Source organism: Pseudophryne corroboree, chromosome 1 (assembly GCF_028390025.1).
Source record: "Pseudophryne corroboree isolate aPseCor3 chromosome 1, aPseCor3.hap2, whole genome shotgun sequence".
Lineage (NCBI taxonomy): Eukaryota > Metazoa > Chordata > Amphibia > Anura > Myobatrachidae > Pseudophryne > Pseudophryne corroboree.
Window position 1 is genome coordinate 775,527,903 of NC_086444.1, and position 19,513 is coordinate 775,547,415.

Consider the following 19,513-nt stretch of genomic DNA (forward strand, 5'->3'; position numbering starts at 1 on the left):
TGTCGTGGTCACGCCTTCGGGCAGTTATTATTCATGTTACTTACATGTCCAGGGGTCTGATACAACCTCCCAGGTTCCGGTACATCTCAGCCCCTACAACTGAGGCTGCCTCCCGTCAGCTCAGGCCCTCAGTTGTGACAGTAAGCACTGACCTAATGAATCCAGCCGGAGACCAGGATCAAGCGGCCAGGCCGATGCAAGAACTGGCAGCCCGACTAGAACATCAGGAGGCTGCACAGGGCCACATCATCCGCTGTCTCCAGGATCTCTCTACTCGGCTGGATGGGATTCAGACAACTCTCCGTGGATCAGGCGCGTCTGGTGCGTCAACCACAGTGACTCCAGCTATAACCCCACCCACCTTACCCATTTCTGCTCCACGTCTTCATCTTCCAACGCCAGCAAAATTTGACGGATCTCCAAGATTCTGCAGGGGATTTCTCAACCAGTGTGAGATTCAGTTTGAGCTACAACCTGGCAATTTTCCCAGTGACCGTACAAAAATTGCCTACATTATTTCTCTTCTCAGTGGCTCAGCCCTTGATTGGGCATCACCGTTATGGGAGAGGTCCGACACCCTGCTATCTTCCTACACTGCCTTCGTGTCAACATTCAGGCGCATCTTCGACGAGCCAGGCCGGGTAACCTCAGCTTCATCCGAGATTCTCCGTTTACGCCAGGGGTCACGTACTGTAGGACAATATCTGATACAGTTCCAGATCCTGGCATCCGAACTGGCATGGAACGACGAGGCCCTGTATGCTGCATTCTGGCATGGCTTATCTGAGCGTATTAAAGATGAGTTAGCTACCAGAGACTTACCTTCTAAGTTAGATGAGCTAATCTCACTCTGCACGAAAGTGGATTTACGTTTCAGAGAGAGAGCAACTGAGCGTGGAAGATCATCTGCTCCAAAATCTTCTGCTCCTCCTCCTCGTCAACTGTCACCATCTAAAGATGAGCCCATGCAACTTGGCCGTTCCCGTTTAACTCCTGCTGAGCGCCAAAGACGTCTCTCCGAGTCTCTCTGTCTCTATTGTGCAGCTCCGTCTCACACCATTAATGCCTGTCCCAAACGTCCGGGAAACTCCAAATCCTAGCTCGCCAAGGAGAGGGCCGGCTAGGAGTAATGATCTCCTCTCCATCTCCTCAAGATTGTAATCTCCCAGTCTCGCTTCAAGTTGCTCAACGTTATCGGAACGTCATTGCCCTCCTTGATTCCGGAGCAGCTGGGAACTTTATTACCGAAGCCTATGTTAAACGGTGGTCCCTACCCACCGAGAGACTTCCTTCGTCCATTTCTTTAACTGCCGTGGATGGCAGCAAAATTTTTGATGCAGTTATTTCTTTAAGGACTCTACCAGTTCGTCTGAGAGTGGGAGTTCTTCATTCCGAACTTATTTCTTTTTTAGTGATTCCAAGAGCCACACATCCTGTGGTCCTGGGCCTTCCATGGCTCCGTCTTCACAATCCTACAATTGATTGGACGACTACGCAAATCCTGGCATGGGGTTCCTCCTGTGCTGAGACATGTTTGTTTAAAGTATTGCCTGTCTGTTCTTCCTCCCCCAGGTCGTCTGATGTTCCACCTCCTCCATATCAAGATTTCACGGATGTGTTCAGTAAAGCTTCTGCTGATATCCTTCCTCCTCATAGAGAATGGGACTGTCCGATTGATCTCGTTCCAGGGAAGGTTCCACCTCGAGGCCGAACTTATCCGTTGTCTCTGCCTGAGACGCATTCTATGGAGGAATATATTAAAGAGAACCTAGCAAAGGGGTTCATTCGACCTTCTTCTTCTCCAGCCGGCGCAGGCTTCTTTTTTGTAAAAAAGAAAGATGGTGGTCTGCGGCCGTGCATCGACTACAGAGGTTTGAACGACATTACCATCAAGAACCGTTATCCTTTACCCCTGATTACTGAGCTCTTTGACAGAGTTAGCGGAGCTACCATCTTTACAAAGCTGGACTTGCGAGGTGCATACAATCTCATCCGGATCCGTGAGGGTGACGAGTGGAAGACCGCCTTTAACACCCGTGACGGACATTATGAGTACCTCGTCATGCCCTTCGGATTGAGCAATGCTCCAGCTGTCTTCCAGCATTTTGTCAATGAGATCTTCAGAGACATTCTATACCGTCATGTCGTGGTCTATCTAGACGATATCCTCATTTTTGCCAACGATTTAGAGGAACATCGTTTTTGGGTTAAAGAGGTTCTGTCCCGTCTCCGTGTCAATCATCTCTATTGCAAATTAGAAAAATGCGTCTTTGAAGTCAAGTCCATTCCGTTTCTAGGGTACATTGTGTCCGGTTCCGGACTAGAGATGGATCCTGAGAAACTACAAGCAATCCAAAATTGGCCGGTACCCTTAACCCTCAAAGGGGTCCAGAGGTTCTTAGGGTTCGCCAACTATTACCGAAAGTTTATACGAGACTTTTCCACCATTGTGGCGCCTATTACTGCTTTCACTAAGAAGGGTGCTAACCCGTCCAAGTGGTCTGAAGAAGCCATGCAAGCATTTCATCTTTTAAAACAAAGGTTCATCTCTGCGCCTGTTCTGAAACAGCCTGACATCGACTCTCCTTTCATCTTAGAGGTGGATGCCTCCTCCGTTGGAGTAGGAGCGGTGTTATCTCAGAGGGCTAAAGATGGCCATTTACACCCTTGCAGTTTCTTCTCCCGGAAGTTCTCCCCAGCTGAGCGCAACTATGCCATTGGCGACCAGGAGTTGCTAGCCATCAAGCTCGCTCTAGAAGAGTGGAGGTATCTGTTGGAGGGAGCTTCTCATTCAATCACCATACTTACAGACCACAAGAACCTTTTATACCTGAAGGGCGCACAATGTCTCAACCCTCGTCAGGCCAGATGGGCACTTTTCTTTTCCAGGTTCGACTTTAAACTCCAGTTCTGTCCGGGCTCTCAGAATCGCAAGGCCGATGCCCTTTCCCGCTCATGGGAGCAAGAAAATGAGTCAGAGTCTTCAGACAAGCATCCTATTATAAATCCGTTGGCATTCTCCACGGTAGGGATGGACTCTACGCCCCCATCAGGGAAAAGTTTTGTGAAGCCGATGCTAAGGAAGAAGCTCATGCATTGGGCCCATGCTTCCCGTTTTGCCGGACATACAGGTATCCAAAAAACCCTGGAGTTTATCTCTAGGTCCTATTGGTGGCCAACTCTGAAAAAGGACGTCTTGGAGTTTATTGCATCTTGCCCAAAGTGTGCCCAACATAAAGTATCCCGCCAGTCGCCTGCGGGGCAACTGGTTCCACTATCCGTTCCCCGTCGACCATGGACCCACTTGTCAATGGATTTCATTACAGACTTACCCATGTGCAACAAGTTCAATACCATCTGGGTGGTAGTTGACCGGTTCACCAAGATGGCACACTTCATTCCTCTCACCGGTCTTCCGTCAGCTTCCAAGTTGGCTCAAGTATTCATACAAGAGATCTTCCGACTCCACGGTCTTCCTGAAGAAATTATCTCAGATCGAGGAGTTCAATTCACAGCCAAATTCTGGCGAAGTTTATGTCAAGTCCTCCAAGTCAAGCTAAAGTTTTCCACGGCTTACCATCCTCAGACCAATGGTCAAACCGAGAGGGTGAATCAGGACTTGGAGGCCTTCCTCCGCATCTATGTGTCCTCCTCTCAAGATGACTGGGTTCAATTACTTCCCTGGGCCGAGTTCTGTCATAACAACCAGTATCATTCTTCATCTGCTTCAACACCATTCTTCACTAACTTTGGATTCCACCCTAAAGTCCCTGAGTTCCAACCGCTTCCAGCAACTTCTGTTCCTGCTGTGGATATCACCTTGCATCAGTTTGCCAATATCTGGAAGAGCGTACGATCAGCTCTGCTCAAGGCATCGTTCAGGTACAAGAAGTTTGCGGATAAGAAGCGTCGAGCAGTTCCTGCTCTCAAGGTGGGTGATCGGGTATGGTTATCCACGAAGAATTTGAGGTTAAGAGTTCCCAGTATGAAGTTTGCACCTCGCTATATCGGTCCTTTCAAGATTGAACAAGTCATCAATCCTGTTGCTTACAGACTCCAGTTGCCTCCCTTCTTAAAAATACCCAGGACATTCCATGTTTCCCTGTTGAAACCGCTGATCTTGAATCGGTTTCATTCCTCACTTCCTCCAACTCCGAAAGTCCAAACTCAACGAGGCGTTGAGTATGAAGTGGCCAAGATCCTGGACTCACGTCACCGTTACGGTCAACTACAATATCTTATTGACTGGAAGGGTTATGGTCCTGAGGAACGTTCATGGACCAATGCTTCTGATGTCCATGCTCCTGCCTTGGTCCGGAGATTCCATTCCAAGTTTCCTCAAAAGCCAAAGAAGTGTCCTGGGGCCACTCCTAAAGGGGGGGGTGCTGTCACGATCCGGGTATCTGGACGCCATTTCTTACCCATCAGATGCCTCCTAAGGCTGGCTCAGCGCTCCAGGACCGGATCCCATCTGTTATCCTGATGTGTACATTCCTGTATCCTCTCCTGTCACTCTGGGACGCTGTCACAGTAAACGCCATATTACACCTGGCATGGCGTCTCCCGCGGCCTCCGCCGCCGTCCCTGAACTTCTGCATGCAGAGTGTCTGAGTGGCGATTACGTCAGCCGCGGCCTCCGCTGTGTCCGCGTGGTTGGATGTGCATCTGTCAGCCTGGCGCCTCCTGTCTCCGGTGGCCGGCGCCGCCATTACTGTTTTCATTACCACATGGATTACAAACCAAACTTCCCTCCAAGTGTCTGCATGGGCGCAGCCATCTTGGATTCTGTCAGCTGATCATTTCCACCAATCTGTTCTCAGTATTGATAATCTGCATAATTGCCTAGCCAATCCCTTCCTTGCTGCAGGTATAAATACACTGTGCCTGAGCAAGGAAGGCGTCAGTGCTTTGGTTGTCAAACCTAGTTCCTGTTTGTCTCTCTCCTGTGATTGTCTTCCAGGTTCCAGCTCCTGTCTCAAGACTTCCACCATAGAGACCCGCACCAGCATTCCACCTGCGGTGTAGCCTGACTCTCCAATCCATTGTGGATTCATCTGTTTCCAGCTACAACATTACCTGCTTCCAGCTCAGCTTCCAGCAGAGTACAGCTTCCCTTAAAGGGCCGGTGTCCTTTCTACACTTTACCACTCTCCACCGGTATTATTATTTCTCCGCTCTCAAGTTCTACATTTCAGTTCATATTTCATCGCTCCCAAGTTCATTTATTATTTAACTGGTTCCAGCCAGTATCCACTCCGTGCTAACAACAGTCTGGTTCCAGCCAGTATCCACAGCAGCTGTTTTATCTTCAGCAACCCAGCTTTTCCTGGAACACCAGCTGGCACAATCCTGGGTTATCTCCATTGCTACAGTCGGGCCTGGTAAGGACTTTCCATCTAGAAGATCATAACAACTATCTCACACTACCAGTGCCCTGTGGCTCCTGCCATCCTGTAGTACCCAGGAACTGTATTTATTCTTTGCTGACTTTTACGTTTTCTTTTACTGCTGCTGTGTTGCGGAGTTGTCATAATAAACATCATTGACTTTTATCCAAGTTGTCGTGGTCACGCCTTCGGGCAGTTATTATTCATGTTACTTACATGTCCAGGGGTCTGATACAACCTCCCAGGTTCCGGTACATCTCAGCCCCTACAACTGAGGCTGCCTCCCGTCAGCTCAGGCCCTCAGTTGTGACAGAAGTGGCTTTTGCAATGTATTTTATGTTTGATCTGGCTTTAAAATTCATTTTATGTGGCTCTGCCTTTTTCAATGTATTTTGTACCATGGACGTGGCCTAGCAGCCCAAGGCCACACCCCATTTCTGCACGCTCCCTTTTGGCTCGATGTCAGCTCTTTGACATATATAACTAGATTTTTTGGCTTTGTCTCTGGTTGGCCACCCCTGCTATAGGAGATTACACGGCATGAGAAAAGTTTGACATTTGCATCTTTTTAGAACCTTTCCTAACAATTATGTTATAACAAGCCACTAGCAGATGGGCATTTAACTCAAAGATAAATAGTTGCATGTTTAACTTTTTGCTTTGCTTAGCAACCTCTCTGTGGTATCATCACCAGCATAATATTTAGGGGATCTGGTCTAAAGGTCGACACTGTCTAGGTCGACAATGTTCAGGTCGACCACTATAGGTCGACAGTTACTAGGTCGACATGGATGGAAGGTCGACAGCGTTTCTAGGTCGACATGTGCTAGGTCGACAGGTCTAAAGGTCGACATGAGGTTTTTTTTTTAAAAACTTTTTTTGAATTTTTTTCATACTTAACGATCCACGTGGACTACGATTGGAACGGTAATCTGTGCTGAGCGAAGCAGAGGCACCATGCCCGAAGCATGGCGAGCGAAGCGAGCCATGCGAGGGGACGCGGTGCACTAATTGGGGATCCCGGTCACTCTACGAAGAAAACGACACCCCAAAAAAAAGTAAACCTCATGTCGACCTTTAGACCTGTCGACCTAGCACATGTCAACCTAGAAACCCTGTCGACCTTCCATCCATGTCGACCTAGTGACTGTCGACCTATAGTGGTCGACCTAAACATTGTCGACCTAGATACTGTCGATTTGATGAACCACACCCAATATTTAGCCATGCAGGAATGAAAGTGTTTATTACTTCTAAACATGTGTGAGCTGTTTGGCTGCTGTCTATTTATACTTGTAAAGCAAGGAATGGATCTGAAAAAGAAACAGTTCAATCGTGTGATACAAAAATGGAAACTATTTTACATTCCCAAAAGTTTACACATTAGAATAGTTGTAATAACGTATAATTGCTAAACAGATGACATTATTATAATTTTTTTAATAAATTTATAAATTTTTTATAAACTTTGTAGACTGTATAATTAACCTTTTTTTCTAAATGTAATGACCTACTTAGCTTGAAATACTGGCTATGTACCATTTTTTAAGTATTCAGGGGCAGATTTATTAAGCTAGGTGAAGTGATAAAGTGGAAGGTGATAACGCACCAGCCAGTCAGCTCCTAACTGTCATTTTTCAAACCCAGCCTGTGAAGTGGAAGATAGGATCTGATTGGCTAGTACTTTATCATCTTCCACTTTATCACTTCACCAGGCTTAATAAATCTGCCCCTCACTCACTTCCAAATTAGCAAATAAGACGGTGGCTGGAATGAAATAGAATTGAGTGGCTGCAATTTTAGCAATGTTCCAGTGATTTTGGATTACAAATTGTGGGCTGTAATAACTTGCTTTTTGAAGGCTGATTCGTGAAGGTGCTGGAAAGGTATGTCAGGTGATCAAGCCACATATTACAGGCATTCCAGGGGGGCATGCAGCATTTAAATAAATAAATAAAACTGCAATAAAATAGTAGGGCCTGTCCACCCCCTCCCATCCACCCTCCAAATTTAAATTACTGTATAAGTAATTCATAACTTATACAGTAATTCATTTTTCATTCAATCCTATGGCAATGACTGGCTGGAACATGTCATCCCCGACGCAGCCTCTAACAAGGTAAGTTCAACAACGTGTATATTTTTTTATTATTATTTAAGTTTGGGAATGCCTATAAGATCAAAGAGGATAACCTAAAGATATAATGTATATGCCATATGGAGTGAAAAGCCCGGTGCAACTTATCTCCACTGAAAACTGTAGCATAGTGACTTATTCTTGAATATATATCACTGATGCTGCAAAAGCAAAACACCTCTAAGAGTGTACTACCGGGGCTGGGCTGCGAGTCTGCGACTTTTACTGCACAGGAATTAGTTTTAGACATGTACAAAGTCACAGATGAAACACAAAAGCCACAGCCACTGCATTGTAGCACTTTGTATGCAGATTAATACTCATTCGCACACAAAGATACAAATATCACATATCGATATTATCAGTGTAATCTAGCAAAGTTTTTTGTTGCTTCCAGTTGTTTATTTGTGCGAATATGATGCAATTTTGAGTGAATAAGTTGCTAGGCATTGGCGAGACGCATGGGACCTGGTGAATGAGCACATATCTGTATTCTGTATATGTACAGTATACAGATCACGTAGGACATCTAGTGGTTTTCTGCTGTAAGAGCATATACTTTTAGTCTGCATGCAGTCTACAGCTAAGTATTTTTTTTATTTTTTTTAAAGCAATATAAAATCTATTAACACTTTCAGGATCTGATGAGATAAATACTTGTTTTTTTTCACAATTATTCCATCATATTATCATGTGAATTACAAAACTCTTTACCTTTTACACACATCACACCAGTTCAATTAAAAATGTATTTCCTTTATTATTATCTTAACTGCAATATACTTAATTTATCAGCACAAAATAAGACTTATGTTGCTATAATTTTAACAGTGCTTAACGCAGTTGATACCTGTACATCACCAAATCCCGGTCCCCCTCATCTTCCAATATGTGTTGGGTACAAAATCCTGACAGACGGGATCCCAAAAGTCAGAAAACTGACAGCGGTATCCTGACAGCGAGAATCCTGATAGCACGGTCAACTATTTCTCCCTACCCTTAATCCTACTCCTTACCAGGGGCAGATTGGGATGGAAATTTGCCTGGGAAAGCCGAGGGGACGGGATCCCTCCTCATAGGACCTGATTCTGAGTTAGTTGTAGTTGCAGCTGCCCTAGGCTGGTTTTCCATCCTAACCTGTTTTTTTGCTGCAGTTACATTTGCAGACAGCGTGCCCTTGTTACACATAGCGGCAGACAGCGTGCCCTTGTTACACATTACGGCAGACAGCGTACACTTTTTACACATAACGGCAGACAGCGTGCCCTTGTTACACATTACGGCAGACAGCGTACACTTTTTACACATAACGGCACACAGCGTGCCCTTGTTACACATTACGGCAGACAGCGTGCCCTTTTTACACATAACGGCAGACAGCGTGCCATTGTTACACATTACGGCAGACAGCGTGCCCTTGTTACACATTACGGCAGACAGCGTACTCTTTTTACACATAACGGCAGACAGCGTACCCTTTTTACACATCAAGGCAGGCAGATTCCCCCTTTTTACACATTACGTCAGGCAGATTCCCCCTTTGTACACATTGCGGCAGACAGCGTCCCCTTTTTACACATCACGGCAGGCAGAGTCCCCCTTTTTTACACATTACGGCAGACAGTCCCCCTTTTTGCACATGAAGAAAGAAAGAAAGAAAGAAAGAAAGAAAGAAAGAAAGAAAGAAAGAAAGAAAGAAAGAAAGAAAGAATCTTTGATAAAGCCCCCGTGGGAGGAGCGAAACGTGTCAGAAGCAGTACTTTTGGACCCCTGTACCAGCTGTATAACCCACATTGGCATTGCCGTCTATTGCTACTTTCTATAGCCAGACCACTATCGGAAGGAGAGCGGCCGCTACTTTGATGTTTGGAAGCGGCGTTTAGAGGAGTGGACTCTCAGAGCTTGTAAGTCGGGTGACATTCAGCATAGCAGGCGCCGACGCAGGAGCTGGTACCTTCAGCCAGAGACTGCCTCGATTGGTATTGAGACTCACCCGTGCTATCAACACTGGTAGTAGCTACACGTAAGTCTCCAGTGTGGAGCGGCTCTTTCACTAAAGTACTGTATGTTCCTTTGCTGAATGGCAACATATTGAGGAACTGGTATACAAAGTAACTTTTAAGGATAATATCTGCTTTGTGGGATTATACTACAGCGGGTATTTGAATCTTTTAAACTGAATACATGGACTGATCTTATATTCGTTTATGACATTCATATATCTGTGCACTGAAATGTTATAATCCACCTCCTTAGGAAGTTTATATTATTGTATATGAATATTTATTGTTAGGTATTTTATTGACCGGTCAAGTTTCTTATATATGAAATATATTTTTATGTATTAAAACATATAAAATTTATAAATCAGTTTGCTTTATTGGATTTTCAGCCATATCATATATATTTTTATTGCGCAATAGGGTTTCTGTTTGAGTTTATAAAGCAAATGTGGAGTGCCGGTCAAAACTTGCAGTGTGTGTGTGTGTGTGTGTGTGTGTGTGTGTGTGTGTGTGTGTGTGTGTGTGTGTGTGTGTGTGTGTGTGAGATCTCCTACATAATAGCCCAGATCTGTGACTCTATGCCTGTGTGTATAATGCTGGGCATGGCTAGGTGCTCTCGTTAAGTTGGCAGCAGGTCTATCACACCCAGTCCACAGCTGATTGGGTGAGAAAAGCCCTCCCACACAGGTTACATCCAATGGGAGGCTCTGCCCTTTGGCTGCTGTGTGTTCCAAGAGCAGGATTAACAATAGGGCTGATGGAGCTGCAGCTCCAAGCCCACACCCTAAAATAGGCCCACTGCATCTGCAGCAACATACCCTCCAACGATTTACACATAAAAATTGGTACAAATTTGAAAAGGGTGCGTGGCTGTGGGTAAAGTGGTGTGGCCACGCCCCTTTTCCTATACTTTGAATGGAAGTTTGGAGAGCCAAAAATCAGTACAGACCATAAAAAAAGGTCCTGTACCTGGTACAGGTGGAGGGAATGCCACTGCAGCAAGTCTCTGCACTGTAGATAGGGGGGGTGGGGGGGGAACACATCATTTTACTGCATTGTCCTATGTTCTGCTACCAGTCCGCCTACCCCCTCTGGCATCAACAATCCCCACTACCTAGCCGCGGTACAGGTGGAACAAAAGCTGCTGCGGCCACTGGCATGTATGTGTATGAAAGCGGTGCAGCGGAAGGCTTTCATAGCCCTCCCTGCGCCGCATACTCTCTGAGCACTGGCGCCTCCTCTGTGCGTGATGTCACAGTAGTGCCTCCCTGCCACAGCCGCACCCAGATCTCCAGAGGCCCTGACTCCGCAACACAGCACCTGGGCTGCCGGCCTGGAAGCCCCGAGATGGCTAATGTAATGGATAGAGTGGGTGATATCGCAGAGGGTAATGTCTGGACGCTGAATCAATGTAAAATGTGACAGTGCTGTGCAGTGCAGTGGGTGTGCAGTCATTGAAACTGCACAGCACTCACCTTTTACATTGATCCAGCGAGTCAGTCAGTTAGTTCTGCCAGCCAGTCACTAATGTTAGCGCAGTTGTCCCAATGTGCAGCATTACAGGGAAGTAGATGCACTAAATAAACTACAGCACCAGCAGCCCTTAGCGCCGCAGCATTCCGGCGCGAAGGGCTGCTGGGAGCTGTAGTTTATTGAGTGCATCTTCTTCCCCGTAATGTGGCGCGTTGGGACACCAGCGCTAACAATAGTGACTGGCTGCTTGGCTGCTGTGCGAGTCTCCGGGAGATCCACTGCCAAAGGGAGGACAGCAGCTTAGCTGCTTCCAGGAGGAGAAGCAGGAGAAACATTATCCACCCCTTTCCCACTCGCAGTACCTCCAGGTGCCACCCGCAGCACCCTTCACCACCCACAGTGGCTCTGGACCCCCACCCACAGCACCCCCGCACTGCCCCTTCCCCACCCGCAGCAAGATTCACAGGTAAGTTACAGCAAAGCAGAGTTCACAGAGCCTTCATAATGCACAAACACAAGATTTTCCGTGGACCCTAAGGTCCAAGGCCCCTAATTGTAACCACCCCCTGGCCTATCACTTGGGCAGCTTGTCCACTATCATGAACAATGCTTCTTGTGTCTAAAACTCTTTTAGCGCTATCTGACAGGTGCATGCAATTGGCTGCCTCACAACAGTAGCTAACAGTAACACCTGGCCTGGATTCTTTCCAGCCATAGGGGAGGGAAAGAGCAGCCGGCAAGGGCAAGGGTATTAACATGGGTACTAACAAGGGTATTACCAAAGGTATTGCCAAAACACTGACTAACAACGATTATGGGTTATCCTTACTGCATATAGAAAATGATGTCCCTAGCACTAGGGAAAATACTTATCTTAATTGTATGTATGTAAACGCTAGAAGCCTAACAGGTAAAAAGGGGGAACTAGAAGTCCTTGCAGCAAGCAAACAGTATGATTTTATAGGCATTACTGAAACTCGGTGGTATGAATCTCATAACTGGACAGTCAATCTAGAGCAGGGGTGTCAAAGACAAGGCCTGCGGGCCAAATCCGGCCCGCCAGACCTCGTCTGATGGCCCGCGGTGCCGCCGCCATGAAACCCCTTCTCCCGAGTGCCCAGCTCGGGGGGGCGGGGTTTCGCGGAATGACGCGATTGCGTCGTGACGTCACGGCGCAAACGCGTCATTCAACGAAACCCCGTCGGAGGAGGGAGAAGGGAGCCGCGCAGACGAGGAGGGAGAGGCGGCTGAAGAGCGGCGAGAACCGCTTCAAATGTAAGTCAGCCCCTCTCCCTTCCTCTCTTTCTCTCTCTCTCCCTCCTTCCACCACCTGCCACAATGTGTAAAATGGGGACCTGTACCTGCCGCTATGTGTAAAATGGGGACCTGTACCTGCCGCTATGTGTAAAATGGGGACCTGTGCCTGCCACAATGTGTAAAATGGGGACCTGTGCCTGCCACAATGTGTAAAATGGGGACCTGTACCTGCCGCTATGTGTAAAATGGGGACCTGTACCTGCCGCTATGTGTAAAATGGGGACCTGTACCTGCCGCTATGTGTAAAATGGGGACCTGTGCCTGCCACAATGTGTAAAATGGGGACCTGTGCCTGCCACAATGTGTAAAATGGGGACCTGTGCCTGCCGCAATGTGTAAAATGGGGACCTGTGCCTGCCGCAATGTGTAAAATGGGGACCTGTGCCTGCCGCAATGTGTAAAATGGGGACCTGTGCCTGCCGCAATGTGTAAAATGGGGACCTGTGCACTATAAAAGGGGGCACATGGCTGGGCACTATAAAAGGGGGCACATGGCTGGGCACTTTAAAAGGGGGCAGATGGCTGGGCACATATAAGGCAGGTGGAGCGGTAAATTTTGGATAGACCTACAGATACAACCAACCGGCCCTTTGATGGGGACCAAACTGCTGATGCGGCCCCCGATGAATTTGAGTTTGACACCCCTGATCTAGAGGGTTATACGCTATTCAGGAGAGACAGATTAAATAAACAGGGTGGAGGGGTATGCCTTTATGTAAAGCCATTTTTAAAACCTGATATACAGGGAGATATTCATGAGGGGACTGTAAATACTGTTGAGATATTATGGGTAGAAATTGCATGTGGGGTAAAGGGAACAAAAAAGATAGTAATTTGGGCTATGCTTCAAGCCGCCTGGCATTAATGTGTCCGATGAGGAAATGTTACTGAAGCAAATTGAAAAAGCAGCAGGAGTAGGAGATGTAATAGTGATGGGTGATTTTAACTATCTGGAGATAAATTGTACAAACGACTAACGTGATTCTGCTAGGGGTAATATGTTTGTAAACAAACTAAATGATAACTACTTACTTCAACTAATTAAGGAACCAACTAGGTACAATGCAATCTTAGACCTGGCATTAACCAACAATGGGGAATTGATATCAAATATTATAGTAGGTGAGCCCGTGGGTAACAGCGACCACAATCAATATCACATTTCATAAGCCGTCCTATGGGGGTAATTCTGAGTTGATCGCAGCAGGAACTTTGTTAGCAGTTGGGCAAAACTGATTTTAGTAGTTAAAATTATTAGAATAAAATAAAGATACTCATGACACAGAATATGTGTCATAAGTATCGTCTTTGTATTATTTTAATAATCAATCACAGGGGAGGCACTGCCTCCCCTACCTCCCCTGACTACATGTCCCTGATCCATAGTGGGGAAAGTATTGGAAGGTATTGTAAGGGATAGTATATAGACGTTCCTTAAAGCCAATAAGGTTATTAATAGGAACCAACATGGATTTGTAAAGGATAGATCATGTCAAACAAACTTACTTGGCTTTTATGAAACAGTTAGTGCAAACCTTGATCAGGGTAAGGCGGTGGATGTAATCTTTTTAGACTTTGATACAGCTTTCGACACAGTATCTGGAGAGCATGGTGTCAATTTTTGCAGACAATACCAAATTGTGTAAGGTTATAAAAATGGAGGGAGATGCTGAGTCTCTTCAGAATGCAATGTCGGACTGGGGCATGAAGGGCTCACTGGGGGGATGCAGTGGTAGGGGCCCATGTTTAGGCTGTGGCTATTCTTCAGAGGGGGTGTGGCCAAACACCACATTGGTTTACTTAACTATTACAGAATGCATGGGCTGGGCCCCTTGATAAATATACAGTATATAGTAAATACTGCTGGTCCATGCATAATAATGTACCAGATTAACAGCAATGCACTGTAGAAAATACACTACAGTCCTGTGCATTATAACTTTAGGTAACTTATGTACAGTATAATGTATAATTCAAGTACACAGTCTGGAACCTGATCCCTGGAGGAGGAGATGGGGCCTCGGGCAGCGGGGCCCACTGGGGGTTTCGCCTGTACACCTGTGGGCCAGTCCAACCCTGTCATAATTACTTAGTTAAACTGGAAGCATGGGCAGCAAAATGGAGAATGAGTTTCAATACAGACAAGTGTAAGGTAATGCACTTTGGTAGCAAGAACAAAAACACCCTCAGTACATACTAATTGGGGTAAAATTAGGGGATTCTGTACTGGAAAAAGACTTACAGTATGTGTTCACATAGATAGCAAACTAAGCAGCAGTACCCAAAGTAGGATTGCAGCAAAGAAGGCTAACAAGGTATTAGCATGTATAAAGCGGGGAATTGATGCAAGGAATGAGAGTGTTATACTCGCATTATATAAATCACTAGTGAGGCCACATCTTGAATACTGTACACAATTTCGGACACCATACTACTAAAAGGATATCCTGGAACTAGAAAAGGTTCAGAGGCGGACGACCAAACTAATTAAGGGGATGGAGACGCTGGAATACGAGGAAAGGCATGCAAGGCTAGGAATGTTCACACTGGAAAAGAGGAGACTAAGAGGGGACATGATCAACATTTACAAATATATAAGGGGACAATACACAGAACTTGCGGGGGATCTGTTTTCATTAAGATCAACACAGAGGACACGTGGACACCCGCTTAATTTGGAGGAGAGAAGATTTCACACACAGAGGCGAAAAGGTTTTTTCACAGTAAGGACAATACGTGTTTGGAATTCCCTGCCTGAGAGAGTAGTAATGGGGGACTTTGTCAACACTTTTAAGAATGGGCTAGATAGATTCCTAATGGATAAGGATATACAGGGTTATGGTGTGTAGTCACGCACTATAGTTATAAAAAAAAAAAGAGGAATAAACACAACGGTCGACATTAGCAACAGACAAAATTAGTCCTAAAAATAATACAGCGTAGGAGACCACAAATAGTTGAACTCGATGGACGAATTGTCTTTTTTCAACCTCAGAAACTATGTTTGTTACAGTCACAGTCCTGCACTTCTAAACCCATGTCAGATTTGTGCTTTGTCACACTCCTTCTCCCTTAGCTACAACCATCCTGGTGAAGCTATCAATTTCTTAGGCGAATATCCTGATTCACCTACATCAATTCTTACCAGCCATCCAGAACATCAACCCTTATCTACCCCTTTCCAGAGTTCCTCATCTCCAACCTCTCCTTCCCTCTCCCCTAGCTTCAACACATGGTTGTCTGTAGGATCGAGGTTCATGAATTTCCTTGAGAGGGCATCTGCCTTGAGGTGGAATTTCCCAGGGCAGTGTAGTAACTTAGGCATTCACCTCTTTATTTGTGTGCATCCAATGTAGAGGTATATTGTCTGTAACTAGCTGGAATTCTCTTCCCAGTAAATACTACCTAAGGGATTCCACTGCCTACTTAATGACCAAGTACTCTTGGTCAACAGTTAAGTACTTGCATGCCCTGGGTAATAACTTCTGGCTTAAGCACAAAATGGGTTTTTCCTCACCATTTACCTCCCAGGAAAAGAATGGACACAGTCTTGTCCCAGACACATCAGTCTGAAATATTAACTGATTTTGAAACTTTGGAGCATGCAACACTGGTTATACACACAAGGCTTATCTTAAGTCTTCCCAAGCAGCTTTCGCTATCTGGAACCGGACTATTTAGTCTGGTGCCTGCTTCTTTAAACAGTCAACGGAGCCACTCTAGTGGCAAAGTCACTTATAAACCTGCAATAGCTCACCAGTCCAAGAAATGTTCTAAGTTGACACTTCCATTCTGGCTTAGGCCATGTTGCTACTGCTTCCACTTCATTGAATTTTTGGTTTAACCTTCCCTCTGCCTACCACATCAGTTAACGGTATCTGCCTATATGCTTTTTTTCAAATCAAAGGTTGGCAAATAACGTATTTTTGCAAAATGTTCTACTGGCTCATCACCTGAGGCATAGGATAAGCATCAATGTGTGATACTTTATTTAATTTCCTGAAGTTATTGCAAAATCTCAGGGCTCCAGAAGGCTTGGGAACCAACACAATGGGATTATTCCATTCACTATTTGACTGCTTTATGACCCCTACATGCAGCGTCTCTTCTACCTCTTTTTTTGCAGCAGCCTGTATAACTTCAGTAATGCAATGTGTTTTTTGCTTAATCACAGCCCCTGGTGGAGTAACAATATGTATTGTTTGGGTTTTCCAAGGTATGGCAGAAAAGATATCTTAGTTTCATGCTACCAGGTCTATAGCGTCCCTCTTTTGGTTGGGACTTAACAAGGCTTCAATGGGCACCTGGCAGCCTGGGTTTTAAGGGCTAGCAGTGAAGGTTAACTAACACTTCCCTTCCAAGATTTTAACAAATTAATATGGTAAATTTGTATTTCTTTCCTTCTACCCTTCTAGCGTAGTTTATAAATTATGGGTCTTACAGCCTCTGTGACCTCATAAGGACCTTGCCATTGGGCATAAAGTCTACTTTCAGGAGTGGGAACTAAGACTAATTACCTTGTCCCCCAGTTTAAATGAGCAGTTAACCGCTGTGACATCATAATTATGTTTCTGACATTGTTGGGTCTGGTTCATTTGCTCTTTTACTAGTGGCTCAATTTGCCTTAGATGACCATATAACTGAGACAATATTAGGCTCTTGAGTCAGTTTCTGCTCCCAGCACTCCTTTAAGAGATCCAAAATCCCTCTAGGCTGCCTACCATAAAGAAGCTCAAAAGGGCTAAACCCTATAGATGACTGGGTACCTCCCATTCTGCAATCATTAGGCAGAGTAGGAACAGGTACCAATCATGCTTCTCTTGGAACACCACCCACTTTATCATCTGCTTTAGGGTTTGGGTAACCCGTTTTACCAGTCCGTCTGTTTGTGGGTGATACCCTGAGGTGGTAATTCTATCAACCGTCAAAAGGTGGCACAGATCCTTCATTAATTTAGACATAAACAGTGTACCCTGGTCTGTCAGAACCTATTTTGGGATTACCATTTGTGTGGATAACCTTACCAGCTCCTGAGCAATGGTGCTAGACTTAGTATTTCATAGCGGTATTGCCTCGGGTTACCTGGTAGTATAATCAACCCCCCCACTAAGATATATTGATGCCCACATGCAGACTTTTCCACCAGTTCTACCAGGTTCATACCAATCCTCTCAAAAGGTATGGACACGATAGCTAGGGGAACCATAGGTGCTTTAATTTCTGGCTGTGTGTTACACTGTATATGGATGGTTTTGGTTAGTGAAGACTCTCTTTCCTAGGAGGCCGGAACCAATTAAGGTCTTCAAGACAGTGACCCTTGTACACCCCAGGTTAAGACTTGCAGAACTCTCCAGTAGGTCTTTCAGCCTATAATAGCTGCTTTTCCCTTAAAATGCTATATTCCTACCAGTACTGCGATGCCACCAGGACTTAAACCACAGGAGGTAGTACAAGCTTAACCTAGAGTGACCAAAATCAATGCCGGTAGGTGAGAACACAGAATAACATCACAGAAATAGACTAGAGAAGAAAGGGGCAAAGGGAAGGCAAACAATGAAGTCCAGATGGAAACCAAGGAGTGAGGAAGGAGATAACAAACGAGTAGGAGAGAATACAAAATAACCTCTAGTTAACTAGTGTAAAAATAGAGATGTAGGTATAGAAGTGGTAGAAAAAATAAGCACTAATAATACTACAGATAATAGTATAGGGCTGGACACAGGAAATGCTGTCAAGAAATAAGAACAGGCTGAACAGAGGGAGAAATATCAAGCTGAGACAGTTCCTAGAGACAACCATACAGTTGAAAGCCATAATTAGCATTCTCTGAGGCTAAAAGCCTAAAGACCCAAACTGGGCCTAAATGGATGTAGAACTCACCGTCTCTTCTTACATTCAACTCCAGGACACCAATCTGGTTCTTACCAAACTCTCTCAGCAGAACCAACGCAATATTCATAGGGTTTTAAAAACATACGTAAGAAACCTGGGGCAAATATACCTTCTTTTCACCACTATTTCAGTGATACAGTCACACATCACCACCCCCTCCCATTTTGATCTAGGAGGAGAAACATTTGTAGCTCCTAAACAGAAGATGTTAGACAATGCATCCGAATTGGCTAGTTGTGCCCCGAGTCTGTGTTCTACAGTAAAAGTAAAGTCTTGCAAAGCTAAAAACCATTTTGCTACTCTGGCATTTTGCCATTTATTTACAGACATCCATTTTAACAGCATGATCCATCACTAGTTTAAGCCATCTACCCAAGAAGTAATACCTCAAGGTGTCTAATGCCCATTTAATTGCCAAGGCCTCTTTTTCAACAAAAGCATACCTCTTCGCATGTTTATTGAATTATCTACTTAAATAAATAATTGGGCGTTCCTCCCCATCTCAGTTTTGGGACAACACGGCACCTACCCTTACCTCTAAGTCATCTGTCTGAACCAAAAATTCTTCAGAAAAGTCAGGTGGTATTGGAACCAGTTGTGTTCATAATGCCACTTTTAATATCTGAAATGCTTTATCTGCCTCAGGGTTCCATTTCACCATATTTAATTTATTATCATTGGTAAGGTCTAATAAAGGTCTAATAAAGGAACTACTGTGGTGGTAAAATTAGGGATAAACCATCGGTAATGCCCAGTGATCAGGCTTGGACTAGAGATGAGCGGGTTCGGTTCCTCGGAATCCGAACCCGCCCGAACTTCATGTTTTTTTTCACGGGTCCGAGCGACTCGGATCTTCCCGCCTTGCTCGGTTAACCCGAGCGCGCCCGAACGTCATCATGACGCTGTCGGATTCTCGCGAGGCTCGGATTCTATCGCGAGACTCGGATTCTATATAAGGAGCCGCGCGTCGCCGCCATTTTCACTCGTGCATTGAGATTGATAGGGAGAGGACGTGTCTGGCGTCCTCTCCATTAGAATAGAGATAGATTAGATAGAGAGAGAGAGATTGTGCAGAGTCGCAGACAGAGTTAGTTTACCACAGTCAGTGACCAGTGCAGTTGCTAGTTAACTTTTATTTAATATAATAATAATATATCCGTTCACTTCTCTCTGCTATATCCGTTCTCTGCCTGAAAAAAAAAACGATACACAGCACAGTCAGTCACACAGTGTGACTCAGTCTGTGTACACTCAGCTCAGCCCAGTGTGCTGCACAGTCATCAATGTATAAATTAAAAGCTTAT